Source organism: Lissotriton vulgaris, chromosome 5 (assembly GCF_964263255.1).
Source record: "Lissotriton vulgaris chromosome 5, aLisVul1.2, whole genome shotgun sequence".
In the NCBI taxonomy this organism is placed as follows: Eukaryota; Metazoa; Chordata; class Amphibia; order Caudata; family Salamandridae; genus Lissotriton; species Lissotriton vulgaris.
Window position 1 is genome coordinate 2,022,931,667 of NC_141693.1, and position 17,833 is coordinate 2,022,949,499.

Below are 17,833 nucleotides of genomic sequence, written 5' to 3' on the forward strand. Positions count from 1 at the left end.
CCAGAGGAGGAGGAGGGGGCCAAGGGCGAGGAAGAGACAATACTCCGGCCGCCCCCGCTACCAGCACCACCCCCCCGGCCAACCGGGGCAGCACCCCGGCGCGACCGGGATACAGAGCCAATGTTACATGTCACCGATGCCAACGAGTCGGCCACTATGCAAATGACCCAAGCTGCCCGCAGTATCAGAGCCCAAGACCCCGCCAGGTGACCGCCGCGGCACTAGGGGAAGAACAGATCTCCGAGGAACAAGAAACAGACGAGCAAGAGTATCAAGGGTGGGAGCCAGCCGCCATGACTCTCGCGTGCTTAGGGGGAAGAGACATGGTCCCGCGGGTCCCCCTACCCGCTAACACCCAGAAGTACGGCCAATGGGTGAGCATCAATGGACAACGGGCCGAAGCCCTTCGAGACACCGGGGCCAGTGTGACAGCCGTCCGCTGTCATCTGGTGACCCCAGAGCAATATCTACCGAACATTCTCTGCCCTGTACGATCAGCCGACAACTCGGAGAGTCTGTGTCGGATGGCCTGCGTCCCCTTTGAATGGGGAGGGGTCTCCGGCATGTTGAAAGTAACGGTCCGAGATGACGCCCCCGTGGACTGCCTCCTCGGAAATGACCTGGAAAGCTCCCCGTGGGCAGCCGTGGAGCGAAAAGAACACTTGGGGATGTTGGGCGTCCCAGACTGGGCGTGCGTCACCACCCGGTCTATGGCCGCCCGTGCCAACCATCACCCGGAAGAACCAGAATGGCCGGCGCCTCCGCCTCCGGTCGCCCCCGCCGAGACCCCCGACCAGTGCATCCCCCTCGAACCTGCTCAACCTTCCGACCTTGCTAATCTCGACCAGTGGGCTCAAGAAGGGGGGCCCACACAAGAACAATTTCGTCAGGAGCAGAAGACCTGTCCCTCCCTTGAGGGACTCCGACAACAAGCGCTCGCCCAAAGCGCAGGGGATACCTCCGGAGCTCATTGGGTCTACTGGGACAATGACCTACTGTACAGCGAGCAACGAATCGCCGAGCTGGGGGCCAACCGAGTACTAGTGGTGCCACTCCGCTTTAGAGACTTCCTGCTAAATCTGGCCCACGATGTCCCCCTGGCAGGGCACCTGGGACAAGATAAAACCTACAGCCGCCTAGTGACCCACTTCTTCTGGCCAAAAATGAGAAACGATGTGCACCAGCATTGCCGATCTTGCCCCACGTGCCAAGCCAGTGGGAAGAGCGGCCGCAAATTAAAGGCCCCCCTGCAACCCTTTCCCGTAGTCACAACCCCATTTGAGAGGGTCGGAATAGACATTGTGGGACCCCTAGACCCACGTACAAGACAAGGCCATCGCTTCATCCTAGTACTAGTGGACCACGCCACCCGCTACCCTGAGGCTATTCCTCTCCGGACCGTCACAGCCCCAGTGGTCGGCAGGGCCCTGATGGGGATCTTCTCCCGTGTGGGGTTCCCCCGAGAAGTCGTCAGTGACAGAGGCACGAACTTTATTTCCAAATACATGAAGTCCCTCTGGCAACAGTGTGGGGTCACCTACCGCTTCACGACCCCCTATCACCCCCAAGGAAACGGACTTGTTGAACGGTTCAATCGCACACTAAAAGGGATGATCGGGGGATTGGAAGAACCCCTCCGTCGCCAGTGGGACGTGCTGCTGCCGTGCCTCCTCTTCGCCTACCGGGAGGTCCCACAGAAGTCCCTAGGCTTCAGCCCATTCGAGCTGCTCTATGGGCACCCAGTACGGGGGCCACTCAGCCTGATCAAAGAAGGCTGGGAGTTGCCTCCGGCCAAGAGTCCTCCAGATGTCTTCCGGTACCTCCTCACCCTCCGCAACCAGTCCCAGCGGTTCAGAGACCTAGCGAAAGCCAACCTAGAGGCCAGTCAAGAGGACATGAAGAGATGGTATGACCAGAACGCCTCATCTATTGAATTCGAGCCGGGGCAACAGGTCTGGGTAATGTCCCCCACAGAACCGTGCGCTCTCCAAGACAAATGGACGGGACCCTTCAAGGTAATCGAGCGCAAGGGACCCGCCACCTATCTGATCGATATGGAGTCCGCCCGGAATCCGCTCCGAGTCCTCCACACCAACAGACTGAAACCCCACTTTGCACGAACAGAACTCAGCCTCTTGATGGCCACAGACAACGGGGTTGAGGACGACTCCGAGCCTCTCCCTGACCTCTTGCGGACCCAGGAGCAAGACGGCTCCGTGGATGGGGTCCGACTCTCGGAGACCCTCACCCAGGAACAACGCCAAGAGTGCCAAGCCCTCCTATCACGATTTGCCAGCCTGTTCTCCCTCACCCCAGGTGTCACTTCCTGGTGTGTGCACGATGTGGACACCGGAGACAGCCCTCCTATCCGCCACCGGGCCTACCGCGTACCTGATCGGGTACGGGCCTGCATCCAGGCGGAAGTAACTAAGATGCTCACGCTCGGGGTCATCGAGCCCTCCGACAGTCCATGGGCCAGCCCGGTCGTACTGGTCCCCAAAGCAGCCGCCCCCGGAACCACACCCGAACTCCGGTTCTGTGTCGACTACCGGGGCCTGAATGAAGTCACCAGAACGGACGCACACCCCATCCCCCGGGCAGATGAACTGGTCGACCGAATGGGCGCTGCCCGTTACCTCAGCATCTTCGATCTAACGGCAGGCTATTGGCAGATCGGCCTCACACCCCGAGCACAAGAACGTTCTGCCTTCTCCACCCCCGATGGCCACTATCACTTCACGGTCATGCCCTTCGGCATGAAAAATGCCCCAGCGACTTTCCAACGGCTCGTCAATCAGGTCCTGGCGGGGCTCGAAGAGTTCAGCGCCGCCTACCTGGACGACATCGCTGTGTACAGCCACCACTGGACCGAGCACCTCCACCACCTCCAGGCAGTGTTGCAAGCCCTTCAGCGAGCTGGCCTCACGATCAAGGCCAGCAAATGTCAAATTGGACAAGGGTCAGTGACCTACCTCGGACACCAAGTGGGAAGCGGTCTAGTGGCCCCTCTTCAACTGAAAATTGCCGCCATCCAGAACTGGCAACCCCCTAACACTCAAACTGAGGTGCGAGCCTTCCTGGGCCTCACGGGCTACTACCGAAGGTTCGTGAAAGACTATGGTACCATCGTGGGGCCTCTCACCGAACTCACGTCGAAAAATCAGCCCAAGAAGGTGAACTGGACCCCAGAGTGTCAAGCGGCCTTCGAACAGCTAAAGGCCGCCATGTGTTCCGCTCCTGTACTCCAGGCCCCAGACTACAGCCGGGAGTTCGTCGTCCAGACGGACGCCTCCGACCAGGGCATTGGGGCGGTCCTGTCCCAGGTGAACACCGAAGGCCTTGATCAACCGGTGGCCTTCATCAGCCGGAGACTCCTACCACGGGAGCAACGCTGGAGCACCATAGAGAGGGAAGCCTTCGCTGTGGTATGGGCCCTCAAGAAGCTCCGACCCTACCTTTTTGGCACCCACTTCCGGGTGCAGACTGACCACCGACCCCTGCAGTGGTTGATGCATATGCGGGGGGAAAACCCAAAACTGCTACGCTGGTCCATCTCCTTGCAAGGTATGGACTTTACCGTTGAACACCGGCCTGGGTCTGACCACGCCAACGCGGATGGCCTGTCCCGGTTTTTCCGCCTCGACGAAGAGAGTCCCCAAGAGGATGGGTAACTCTCCCCGCCTTCAGCTGGGGGGGACGCATGTTGGACAGGCCACGTGACGGGCCGCTCTCCCCCGGCTCGACCAAGCCCGAGCCAGTCATACAAGCACCACACCCCACCATTGCACGTCCTACGTCCCCTCAGGGACACCTGCCCCCGAGCATGATAACCTCGTGGGTCCGATCCACGGCCGACCCACGCGCCCAGCCCGGGCCGCCATCTTGGACACTTCGCCACGAGGCCGCCTGGCCCCCGATCGACCTCAACCCTGGGCCTAGCCCGGCCTCAGACATTCCGGCACCACCCTCCACCCAGGAGGTGAGCGAGCTACTTGGCCAGTCAATGGGAGAAAGAGGTGTCGATGGTTCTCCCCCGGCCAGTGCCGCTCGCCCATCGCCTCCCCGGGCGCTGGCTCCACCCCCCTGCTGGGTGTCTGGACTCCCTCATCCCGGACCTCCCGACCTCCAAGTGCGAGGGTCCGGACATCAAAGCACGCCAGCCCTATAACTGGGGCAGCTCCAGAACAGGAAGGCAGTTGTATCTTGGAGTCGAGAGACGAAAGAAGAACTCATCCTGGACGGACTACTGGCGCTGCCGTAGCTCTGTCCTGTGCACCATCATCCTGCCTGGTGGCGCTGCCACAGCCGTCGTAACCTTCATCCTTCACCGTCGTCCGGATCTGCTGGCGAGGCCGCGGACCGTTGTAACTGTCATCTGCATCGGGACCTGCTTGGCTTCTCCACGGCCCGTCGACCATCCTTCATCCATCTCGGGACCTGCTTGGCTTCTCCACGGCCCGTCGACCATCCTTCATCCATCTCGGGACCTGCTTGGCTCCTCCACGGCCCGATCAGCAACCACGCCGAGCTCGAGGATTGAGAGCTATTGAACTCATTGGTAACTAAGACTGTCCCGCTACCCTTTTCCTCAACCAGAGATCAGAACCGAGGGGACCCCTGAGTCCAGACCTCCTTGTATTATATCAACGTAACCTAAGAAGTGCATATAAAGTCTCGTTAACCTTCAATCTTGTGTGGTGTCCGTCTGTGGGGGGGAAGTTACTTATCTGTACAGTCGTTGGAGACGGCTCTCCCTGGAGACCTCTCCCCGTAATCTCGGCCGACCCTCCCGGTCCGTCTAACACACAGTATGATCCAACTTTTAAGGGCTGCGGTCTCCTCAATAATTTGGGTGCATGGTCAAAGGTTGCGGGTTCCCGTGATGTTTCTGATACAATGCCTTTGGCCTGCAAGGGATATAATGTAACTGGCCTTGGAAGTCAAAGGAATCTGTTGTTTTCTTGACTTCATACTCTGGTGACCCATCAATCACTACTGGAGGAGGCTAACTGGCCACATTTACTATGCTGGTTTGATTTTGGTGCATGGAACACTGGGTGACTATGCCAGTGAGACTGGAGTGCCCGCTGTACAGTGGACGTCCCTAATGATAGTGAATATGCCCACAGATAGAGTGGTAAACACAGAGTGAGACTGGAGTGGTCAGGGATTTGAACAACCAGACCATGGTACTCACATCATAAATATAATGCTTTTATTCAGTGTATGTCTGCAAAATGTTTGTAATCAGCCTTTGCCTTTGATAAAGCTTGATGAATTTCTTTCTGTATGGCATGTCGATTTCGTAGTAGAGTGGTTACAGAAGGAACTGATGAGCGGGACACTCTTTGGGATTATCTGCGGACGCAACCCGTGTGAGCAGAAGAATGGTTAACTCAGAGAGAAATTTACAGAAATATTGTAAATGTTTTCAGCAAATGTAGTCCTTCGGAACCAAGGACAAGGATGGTTCACAAGGAAACAACACAAGTATTGTTCAAGTGATTTGTTTAACCATTCAGTTTGACCATGGGTCTGCGGATGGTGACTCGCAGATTTAAAGTCCTTGGTACCGATTCTATAAAACATTTTAGTCCAAAAAAGTGATGTGAATTGTGTCACCTTGTCAGTGATAAAGCCTTTAGACAGAATATGAAGGCAAGAGAAGTGAACAATAAAAACGTCTGCCGGTTCCACTGGACTAAAATGTCCCATCCTTCCAATGTAGTCTATTACTACCAATACTGTTGTATAGCCCTGTGATGGAGGTAACTCATCAATCATGATCATGTTCCAGGGATTGTGAAGTGTGAAGAGAGGCTGAAGAACTCCAGCTGCAGGCGTGTGTGATGTTTTGGCCTTTGCACATGTTTATATAGTCCTTGAAGTCTGTCCTCTTGGCCTGGCCACAAAAAGACTGTGGAGACCAGTTCTATCCCTGTTTTCTGGCTAGGATGGCCTGATGCCAGAGAGCCATGACACGACTTTAGACAGTTAAATAGCGTTGCTCTGCTAGGAAGATACAGGAAACCGTCCTGAATCAACCAGAGTGTATGAACTGATCTTTTTTGCTGTTCCTGTTTTACCCATTGCAGAGCTGAACTTGAATAAACAACTCACCAAAGTATTTTATTGGGTGTTGCAAAGAGTCCTAAAATAAATGGTGTTTTCTTTTTTATTTCTGGTTATGCACCTTTCTGGTGAGTTAGTGCATCAGCATTTCCATGATAGTTGCCTGGTTGGTGGAGAAGTGTGGCTCACTGGTTAGAGCAGGCAGACCCTGAAGCAGAGGTCAGACCCGGGACCAGGGTTCGATTCCCGACGCGGCAGGGTGTTGAGCTCAAATGTTCATGGACTCGATAATTCTCGCTTCAGTGCCTGACCTAATCATGGGTTCACACTCTGCAACTCTGGGCATTAAGCTTGCTTAATCTCCACAACGGCCCCCCCGCGGCGGGATGCCTGGCTTTCACCTTGGGGATGCCCTGTAGGGGCTATCTCACAGGGAAAAACCAGGACGGGTTCCCAAGGCAAGCGCGGAGATACCCCTTCGGGGGTCGATTCTGGCGCTATATAAGAAATATAATAATAATAATAATTGGTAAGTTATGACATAAAGCGAGAAAAGAACAGAGTCCATCAGGTGTTTTTCGAAAATTAACCCATTCCTTGTCGTGAGTTACAAGATGTTTTTGGGATCTGTCTATACCGTACTTTTATTTCAAGCTCCTTCAAGACAATGTCTCCAATGCAAAAATGCCTATTTAATTTCCAGGACGCCCTGGTCATAACTAGTGTAGTTCTTCTCCGTTTCAGTCAATAATCAGGAATACAATGCCTCAGGATGTATCATTGGACTTGAGATCGCTTTGTGACATTAGACCTCCAGTGGCAAAGGACGAGGCATCAGTGTTCATGGCAGAGGGCATTGATGGAGCGAGTTTCAGAATTGATTTTAATCTGGCTCGTGATGTTAAGCTCCCGTAACTTGACTAATTTTATTAATGAGTTTTTGCATGATTTGTGTTATTAAATCAACTTAGAGTACAATTCCACTCACCATTACACAGGACTAATGTTATGTGCTTTATGTTGCATTTGCAAGTATGTTTTATAATTCATAACTAACGTTGTTTTGTTTGTCCTATTGTCTTTGTCAACATTAATGCAGCTGATTAATTAATGGCATGTGCTTATTTTATACGTGCTTTCGTCTATGTTGTGTCCGTTTATCTTTTTCAGATATATGAAGAATCCTGCTGGACTTTATGAAGAATGGTAGATTTTATAAAATGCCTCTTTTCTTTGTGCTTTTTGCTAGGTAACCTATATTAATGGGTTAACATTAGCAATGGAGGGTGGGTAACAGAATGACTTTCATAACCTGAGATTCATTATTCTTTTGTGTTTGTTTAAATACTAGCCCGAGTGAAAGGCTTGAGGCCTGTGATGGTTAGCCTGACAGAGATGAGCCAAGCACAGCCATGTTGGAAAGCTTTTCCATAAAGACATTTCTTTGAATAAACCGAAGTCAAAACAAGAACAACTGTGCAAAATGTGCTCTGAAAAGTTATTTTCCAAGGCTAAGGAAGTGACAAGCGGCGGATCAGCCGAGCTATGGAGGAAAATATAAACTGTTTTAAATAAAATGTTTCAAACTTCGGAAGCTGGTGTCGCTTCACGTGAAAGGACAATGGCAATGACGTTTTGGAGTTTGAGAAAGTGGCCTCACGATGGTCTGACGACTAGCAACCAATCAGGTTGCTGGAAGACATCAAAATATTTACATTTTAGTTAGATTAGTGAGTTAGAAAGGTATAAAGACTAAGCCCTTTGAGAGGAGCGGGGCTGACTGTTCCTGAGGGCGAAGTGCTGTCCGATTTCTTGGGACACGTAAGATTACTGAATGCAATTGAATGTCTTTTCCTTTACAGGTCAGAAAGCTTAATTTAGGGAATTAGGATTTTTCTTTGATTTATTCATGATTTTGAGCAATTTTGAAATGTCAGACTTTTGTGCCATTAACCTGAAATAAAAAGATATTGATTTAATAAAAGTGTTTGCAAATATTAAATGAGCTAATAAAGAGAATGAAAATGTCATGCTTTAACTTTTAAAAATAAAAGACTTAAAACGTCAAGCTGGTCTTGATTATTTTAGTCGTTATCATCAGTAGATTCATTGGCCAAAAGTGGCTTAATTATTTGTTTCTTTGTTTACTAATGATCAGAATATTATACTGCAGTTGTATATAATGTACATATAGAGTTTAAATAGCTTGATTAATTAGGCCACATGATTCAGTTGCTCAATATTTCTGTCTCAGTTTCATGGGCCATTTGTGCTACTATAGTATGGTGAGTATTAGGTTATGAATAGTGTAGTTGAGACAGAATTTCTATAGGGGCGCTGGATCAAATCTTCTGGTAGCAGAGTTCGGTTGCTATAGTAACTGACATGTTACATGTTAATTACATAGGATACATGTCTAAAACATGTTAAGTTTGTACACTTGTTGTATGTAGTCGAAAGGATTTTTCCTGCAGTGTGAAAAATTCTTGGTTATTGCCGGCAAGAGTAGTGTGACAGAGTTACACAGTGCATTTGATCTGTTTCAAAATTGTGGTATAGAATATATCACATGTGTTGCGGACGTACAACACAAGTTTAGGGACCTTAGATGTGACTGGTTGAATGTATAGTGAGGGTTGTCTATGAAATTGTAGCATTAAGTATAGGGACCTGGTGAGCCCGTTTTAAAACTTTCTGTGAAAAAAGTAATAGAATTATTCGAGCTTAAGTGAAGGGTAAGAAGGCGTCATCTATTCTTACTAGCGTCTGTGGATTTCTATGGTTGGTTAAAGTCCTGCCAAGATTTCGTGTGTGCGTGATCAGGGTTTTCTGTTTTGAATGCGTGAGTTTGTGAAAATAGCGTCGTCTATTTCATGGAAGAGGAATTCTGAATGACTGTTAAAAACTATCCTTTTTCAGAGGAACAGACAAATGCTTTGTTTATTTGTAGTTACTAACTGAAGTTCATTGAAAAGAATTGTTTAAAATGGCGCTGTGAAAAGTTTTTGTGAAGGAGGGGTGAGTTTACAGAGTGACACAGCGAAGCTGCAGCAGCAGTGTACGTCATTGGGTTTGCGCTGTGATTGGCTAATATACGTCACAGCAAGTGCACTGATTGGTTCACGTAACAGTGACGAGCTGACAGCTGATTGGTCTATTCTGAATACAGCATTTCTATTGGTTGAGCAAGGTGGTGACGTAGCTTAACCTGATTGGCTTGTTGGTGTTTTTCGCGCACGGATTAGCTAGAGTAGCGGAACATCAAGAAAAATAATACGATCTTTAAGAATAAGCACATTTGTTTAAAAACATGAGTTATTGGTACGATAAAGAGAAAACGAAGCCTTCATGGTTTCAGAAAATGAAAAATTTATTTACGCCGGACAAGAAAATTGAAACGCGTGGTGGAAAATGACTTCATAAGTATAAAACACCCACAGCCTATATGGAAGGCGAATATAGTTATCATACTGTAATTTGGTTTGAAAATTGGATGCATTATACAAAAAATGACGGCGTATTAGCCAGGCCAGAGAATGGGTCATTTAATATGAAAATTTTGAGAAACTTGAGAGAAAAAATGATGGCTCTTATGCCGAAGCCTAGACCTACACAATTTGAAGCTTTAGTTAAATGGGAAGTTGATGGAATTAGAACATGAAAGCAAATGCTCAGCCCCTAGAAACTCAAAATATATTTTAAATAGAGAGACACATGAGGACAAAGTGAGGCGCTGGAGAAAAGCAGACATGTATGATGGTCTGTACCCAGTGAGAATAATGATTACTGAAGAACCAGGTCAAAAGAAAATACAAAAGAAAAGTAGACGATGAGGAATTAGATGATGCAGTTTTAGAAAATATTTATTCTACTAAACGCAAACCGCCACCTTATCAAGCAGATTCACAGTCCACCCCGAGAGTTTCTATAGGAAATTCTCCAAGTGCACCTGCTAGAGAAGGAGCTGATGAAGGTTCACCTAGATTTTTAAAACTACCTGAGAGAGTAGAGTCAATAAATAGTTCTAGTACACCCAGAGAAAACAGAATTCCTGAACAGAGAAATGATTTTCTGAGAAACCGAGAAAGACTTACTGATATGCCAGAAATTTCAAATTATAATAGAGCAAAAGAAGATTTAATTCAACAGTTAACAAAAGGGATGGAAGCAGTGACACTACCAGTAACGATTGGTCCTTTTGTAGCAGTTTTTGAGCAGGGAGAGAATAGACATTCAGCTTTGACAGTTCCATTGAATGCAGAAATTCAAAAAGTGGCTGAGAAATTTTATTCGGAACTTTCAGAAATTCATAGGAAAAAATCTGTGATACCAAATTTAACATTTAATCAAAGCATGACAGTTTGTCAGACACCATCTGTAGCAGAATCTGATTCAGCTACTTCAGAAAGAAGTCTAAATAAAATAGATTTAACGCAAAGTGCATTATCTCCAGAAGCTCCTGCATTTAAAAAGCTTGATGTTGCGAAATTAAAAGCTGATTTGGAGGAATTAATTATTGGCACAATTGGTACTAACAATTTAAGATTGTATCAGGATGATGAACTTCTTTTTATTTGTAAAAGCATTCAGTGGAAAACGAAAAACGGATATGAACAACTGGAAGAAATGGCTGCTGAATTAGAAATTGATTTAAGTAAACAGAAACATTTGCAGAAACATTACAGAGTGGATTTTTCTGAGAAAGATATTGATAATCTCAATACATCTGTAAGAATAACCCATATTAAGGAATTGATAGATTTTCTCAAAAGATTAGGAGAATTAGGTAAATGGAGAATAAAATGGTCAAAGAATAAAGAACAGGACAAAAGAGTCAGAGGTGAAACAGTTTCTGAATTTCCAATGAGGGAAATAGCAGGTGGGGGATATGTGCATGTCCCTTGGTCAAGACAGGATATTCTGTTGTTTACTAATGATTTTCCTCGGCTGAGAGAAAAGCCTGTGGAATGGTATCGTCAGGTAGACAGATTCATCAAAGTGTCAAAAGTTCTGTGGATCGATCTGGATGGATTCTTTGATATTGTTGTCCCATCAGATCTTTGGACAGAATGTAAAATTTCTGTGAGTTGGCCCAAAGAAGAACCTGCTCGAGTTACAATTACAGGTGCTCCCTCGAAGGATGTCATGGAAATATACAATAAAGTAATTTATTGGCTGAAAGGGAAAATTCCCCCGAAAGAAGTAGATTGGGTTAAAATTGACAGAACAAACCAAAAGCCAAAAGAGTCAGTACATTCATTTTATGAAAGATTATTGTTAGTCTTTAAACAGTATAGTGGCTATGAAAAATTAAGTGTAAAAGACATGAGCCACTTTATTTACAGATTTGTTTTTGGTCTGAGACCTGAAATCAGTTCAATTCAATTCAATTAATTTATATAGCGCGCTACATACCCAGAGGGTCTCAAGGTGCTTGAAGAAGGGTGGGGAATTACTTGTCGAATATCCAGGTTTTAAGTTGCTTTCTGAATGCTAGGTGGGTCTGAGTGAGGCGAAGGTGAATGGGAAGTGAGTTCCAGGTTTTAGCCGCCAGGTAAGAGAAGGATCTTCCTCCCATGGTGATTTTGTTGATGCGAGGTACAGCAGCAAGGGCTTGGTTGGAAGAGCGTAGCTGGCGGTAGGGGGTGTAGAAGGAAAGTCGTGTGTTGAGGCATTCGGGTCCAAGTTCGTAAAGTGCTTTGTGTGCATGAGTTAGGAGGCGGAATGTTATTCTCTTATTGACGGGGAGCCAGTGGAGGTTTTTCAGGTGACCAGAAATGTGGTCTTTACGCGGGATGTCTAGTATGAGTCTGGCTGATGCGTTCTGGATGCGTTGGAGTTTTTTCTGAAGTTTAGCGGTGGTACCGGCGTATAGGGTGTTTCCGTAGTCCAAGCGGCTTGTAACCAGTGCGTGGGTGACCTTTTTCTAGTTTTGGTGGGGATCCAGCGAAATGTTTTTTTGAGCATGCGAAGAATGTTGAAGCAAGATGATGAAACGGCGTTGACTTGTCTGGTCATCGAGAGTGAGGAGTCCAGGATGACGCCCAGGTTCCGTGCGTGGTCCGTCGGGATGGGTGCTTTTCCAAGGGCCTCTGGCCACCAAGAGTCGTCCCAGGCGGATGGGGAGGTACCTAAGATAAGGACTTCTGTTTTGTCTGAATTCAGTTTCAGACGGCTGTGCTTCATCCACTCGGCTACTTCTTTCATTCCTTCATGTAGGTTGGTTTTGGCGGTGTTAGGGTCTTTGGTGAGTGAGAGGACCAGTTGAGTGTCATCAGCGTAGGAGATGATGTTGAGGTTGTGTTGGCGTGCGATGGCCGCGAGGGGGCTCATGTATACGTTGAAGAGGGTGGGGCTGAGTGAAGATCCTTGTGGCATGCCGCAAATGACTTCAGTGGCCTCTGACTTGAATGGTGGGAGGCGGACTCTCTGAGTTCTTCCGGCAAGGAACAAGGTGATCCATTCCAGTGCTTTTCCTTGGATTCCGATGTTTCTGAGGCGTTGTAACAGGGTGCTATGACAGACTGTGTCGAAGGCTGCGGAGAGGTCGAGGAGGATGAGGGCGACTGTGTCTCCATTGTCCAGTAGAGTTCGAATGTCGTCTGTTGCTGCGATGATTGCAGTCTCAGTGCTGTGTTTGGTTCGGAAGCCGGACTGTGAGGAGTCGAGGGATTTGTTGGTTTCGAGGAAGGCGGCGAGCTGGTTGTTGACAGCTTTCTCAATGACTTTGGCCGGGAATGGAAGGAGCGAGATGGGGCGGTAGTTTTTGAGTTTGGTGGGGTCAGCTGTGGGTTTTTTCAGAAGGGCGCTGAGTTCGGCGTGTTTACAGCTTTCCGGGAAGGTGGCGGAGTTGAGGGAGCAGTTGATGACGTCTCGGAGGTGTGGTGCTATGATGGAATCTGCTTTGTTGAAGATGTGGTGAGGGCATGGGTCTGTGGGGGATCCTGAGTGGATGGAGTTCATCAGGCGGATGGTGTCCTCAGTGGAGACTGGGTTCCAGTCATTAAGGATGTTCAAGGGGGGTGAAGGTACGGCAGAAGGTTGGGTGGGTTGGTCTCCGGGTAGGTAGTCGAAGCTGTTGTGGATGTCTGCGATTTTGTCGTGGAAGAACGAAGCTAGGGAGTCGCAAAGGGTTTGAGAGGGAGTGATGTCGTTGGAGTTGGCAGTGGGGTTGGTAAACTCTTTGACGATGTTGAATAATTCCTTGCTGTTGTGGGCGTTGTTGTCTAGTCGGTCTTTAAATGCGGCTTTCTTGGCAGTCCGGATCAGTTGGTGGTGTATGCGGGTGGCGTTTTTGAAGGCGTCCCTGGAGCTGGTGTTTGGGTCTTTTTTCCAGGCCTTCTCAAGGGAGCGACAGAGTTTCTTGGATTTCTTAAGATCATTGTTGAACCCAGGCCCTCGTCACCAGCCGACTGGATTACGGCAACGCCCTCTACGCCGGAACCACCGCCAAGCTCCAGAAGGGACTCCAGCGGATCCAGAACACCTCAGCCAGACTCATCCTCGACATCCCACGACACAGCCACATCTCCGGACATCTGAGAGACCTGCATTGGCTCCCCGTCAACAAAAGAATCACCTTCCGTCTCCTCACCCACGCACACAAAGCCCTACACGATCAAGGCCCGAGCTACCTCAACAACCGCATCAACTTCTACGCTCCCAAACGCCCAAACGCCATCTCCGATCAACCAGTCACGCCCTCGCCGCCGTCCCCCGCATCCGAAGAACGACAACAGGAGGAAGGTCCTTCTCCTACCTGGCTGCCAAGACCTGGAACTCCCTCCCGACCTGCGCCTGACCCAAGACCACCTCTCCTTCAGGAAGAAGCTCAAGACCTGGCTGTTCGAGCAGTAGCATCACCCCCCCAAGCGCCTTGAGACCCTCCGGGTAAGTAGTGCGCTCTATAACTGTCTTTGATTGATTGATTGAGGGGGCGTTTTTGCTGCCTAGTTTGATTTGACGTTTTTTCAAAGGTGCTAGGTTGTCGGCGCTGTTGGTTAGCCATTGAGTGAGGTTAATGGCTGCTTGGTTGGGGTTCGAAGAGTGGGCAGGGGGGTTTTGAAGAAGCGATGAGGAGATCTGGTCGATGGTGATTTTGTTCCAGTTTCTTTGCAGAGTAGGTTGAGGATGGTTGTGGGTTGTGGTCTTTTTGTAGATAAAGTGAACGCAGCTGTGGTCCGTCCAATGGAGAACTGTGGTGTGACTGAAGGAGATATGTTTGCTGGAGGTGAAGATAGGGTCGAGTGTGTGACCTGCGTAGTGAGTGGGGGTATTAACAAGTTGTTTGAGTCCGAGGTTGGCGAGATTGTCCAGAAGGGTGGTGGTGTTGCTGTCGTTGCTTTTTTCCAGGTGAAAATTGAGGTCTCCCAGTAGAATGTAGTCTTCAGAGGGGAGGGCGTGTGGGGTGATAAAGTCAGTGATGTCTTCACTGAATTGTGCACGGGGTCCTGGTGGCCTGTAGAGGAGGGTGCCTCTGAGTGTGGTCTTGGGGTCGGTGTGGATCTGGAAGTGAAGGTGTTCGGCGCTAGCGAGGTTGACGTCTGAGCTGGTTGAGATGCGGATGGAATTCTTATGGACGATAGCAATGCCTCCTCCTGTTTGGTAGGTGCGGTCTTTTCGGATGATCTTGTAGCCTTCCGGGATGGCAATGGTGATGTCTGGGGCTGAGGAGGCATTCATCCATGTTTCTGTTAGGAAGGCGACGTCCGGAGAGATGGTGTCTAGTAGATTCCAAAGGTCGATGGCGTGTCTGTGGATCGAGCGGGTGTTGAGCAGGATGCATTTTAGGTGGTTGGTATAAGATTTCTGTTTGGTGTTAGTGGATGAGGAGTTGGTCTTGGTGCCGTCATACTTGCAGGAGTTGCATGTGAAGGGTCCATGGGTGTGTCCGGGAGCGGCTTGGGCGCAGTTGGGGAGTCGACTGGGGTTGAGGGCTAAGAGGGTGGAGGCGTCGTATGTAATGCGGGTGGGGTGGGTGGTACGGGGGCCAGGGGGTCTGGCGCTGGGCGCGGGCTTGGCGCAGACGGGCGTAGACGGGCTTACCTTTGGCGCACCTTCGGCACGCATGGGGCGCAACCGCTGCGCGTGAACGCTGTGCATAGGAGCATCTGTCATAAATGGAGAGTGGAGGGGGCGGAGCGTGGGAGGGTCAGCTGGGAGGCGGGCGCTGGGAGGAGACACGGGCTCACGCAGGTAAACACAAGCCTAAAATGGCAGCCCGGTCCTTGAAACGAAAGTGAGTCACAGCCGGAGTGGTGTACAATTTTAAACACTCTCCACACAATTTTCTCTTCCCCCCAAACAATGCCAATAGTGCGCAGCTATTACAAACAGAAATAATGCAGGCAAATGAATCCAGGCGCCGAGTGTGCTATTAATTAAATAATTAGTTAAAAAGTCTGCAGAACGATACCGGGCGCTGAATGTGCTCTTTCAGGGCAGGCAGGCAGCAGCGCGATGTTCTTTTCTGTGCTAATCAGCGTCTGAAGGGAGGCAGAGGGCGAGGGGAGCGACCGCTAAGGAAAGCGTCCGCACGGTCACAAACGGTAGTGGGACGGGGCGCCGTAGCTGTACTCGTGGGTGGGAGGGTCAGCTGGGAGGCGGGCGCTGGGAGGAGACACGGGCTCACGCAGGTAAACACAAGCCTAAAATGGCAGCCCGGTCCTTGAAACGAAAGTGAGTCACAGCCGGAGTGGTGTACAATTTTAAACACTCTCCACACAATTTTCTCTTCCCCCAAACAATGCCAATAGTGCGCAGCTATTACAAACAGAAATAATGCAGGCAAATGAATCCAGGCGCCGAGTGTGCTATTAATTAAATAATTAGTTAAAAAGTCTGCAGAACGATACCAGGTGCTGAATGCGCTCTTACAGGGCAGGCAGGCAGCAGCGCGATGTTCTTTTCTGTGCTAATCAGCGTCTGAAGGGAGGCAGAGGGCGAGGGGAGCGACCGCTAAGGAAAGCGTCCACACGGTCACAAATGGTAGTGGGACGGGGCGCCGTAGCTGTACTCGTGGGTGGGAGGGTCAGCTGGGAGACGGGCGCTGGGAGGAGACATGATTAAACATGGAATTGTGGGATGGCAATCACTTTCAGTTGATGATATCCTGAGAAAAGCAAAATATTGCAGTGATGAGATTGATGCAAAACAGAAAAACCTTAAGGAAAAGGCTATGTGGGCACAAGTGAAGGTAGCTGAGCAACAGCAGATGGCTTTTGAAAATAAAAATGTCTATCAGAATCAAGGCAAATTTAAAAATTATTTTAATAACAAACCTAAATTTAATGTGAATATTGAAGAGCTAAAACAGAAGCTCCCATGTTTTAATTGCGGCGAAATTGGACACTGGATGCGTGAGTGCAAAAATCCGCCGAGAAATTTTAAAAATACCTCATTGAATTCACAGATGCAGAGTGAGGTAAATCAGCAGCAACAGCTACAGCAGCAGTTAAACAAGTTAAGTCAGCAGCGACAGCTACAGCGACAGGGAGCAAATCAGCAGAGCCAGATTCCACAAGCACCATTTCCAAATTGTGTAAATGCTCAAAGGTATACACCAGAAACTGGTTTCTGTGGAGGTAATCAAGTAAACTCTTTGTCAAAAACGAATGTGGCAAATGTTTCTCAACAATTTTGGTTGAAAGATATTGAAGTGAATGATTCATCAGAAGATTACTCATGACGGTGCCTGAGAGAGGAGGAAGAGTGTGTGCTTGGACCCACTCTTGAGGTAGACCAGGCTGGTCCATTTGTTAATGGTAAAGTGAACGATGTTGATGTCACTTTTCTTGTGGACACAGGTGCTACCCGTTCTACTGTTAGATCAGCAGAAATTGAAAACCTTCCTCTCTCTGGCGAGTGTATCCAAGTTGTAGGTGTAGCAAATCAGCAGATTAAAACAAGCTTAACTGAGCCTGTAAAAGTTGAAATTGGGCATTATAAAGATAAACACAGGTTTCTAGTTTGTGACAGTAGTCCTGTAAATTTGTTAGGTCGTGATATTCTTTGTAAAATGAACTGTAGAATTTATTGTTCACCGGATGGTATTGAGTTACAAACTTCAGAAGTGGATGGTCTTTACAAATTGACAATGTTGATGGTTGAAGAGGAAAGTAAATTATTTCCTGCTTTTGATAAAAACAATTTGCCTGAAGAGCTTAAAAAGCCAGTCAATCCAGAAATTTGGGATTTAACTGGAAATGATATGGGTCTCATGAAACATGTGGATCCAGTTAAAATTACTGTAAAACAAGGAATAGATTTTCCGAATGTTCCTCAGTATAAAATGAAAGCTTAAACAATTGAAGGAGTCATTCCAGTGATTGAGAAATTCATAAGTCAAGGTGTTTTAAAAGAGATTGAGAGCAGCCCATGTAATTCACCGATTATGGGTATCAAAAAGCCAAACGGAACTTACAGAATTGTTCAGGATTTAAGAAAAATTAACCAGATTGTTGTACCATGTTGCCCAATTGTTCCAAACCCTGCGATAATTCTTTATCAGATTCCGCACGATGCAGAATGGTATACGGTCATAGACCTATGTAATGCATTCTTTACAGTCCCACTGCATCCAGAAAGCCGACAAATTTTTGCATTTAGGTTCCAGAACCGCATTTTAGCATGGTGTTGTATCCCACAGGGGTATACTGAAAGTCCATCTATTTTTAATCAGTTATTAAAGAAATCCCTGGAAGATCTGATTTTACCTGGAAATTCAACATTGGTCCAGTATATTGATGACTTGCTTGTAGCA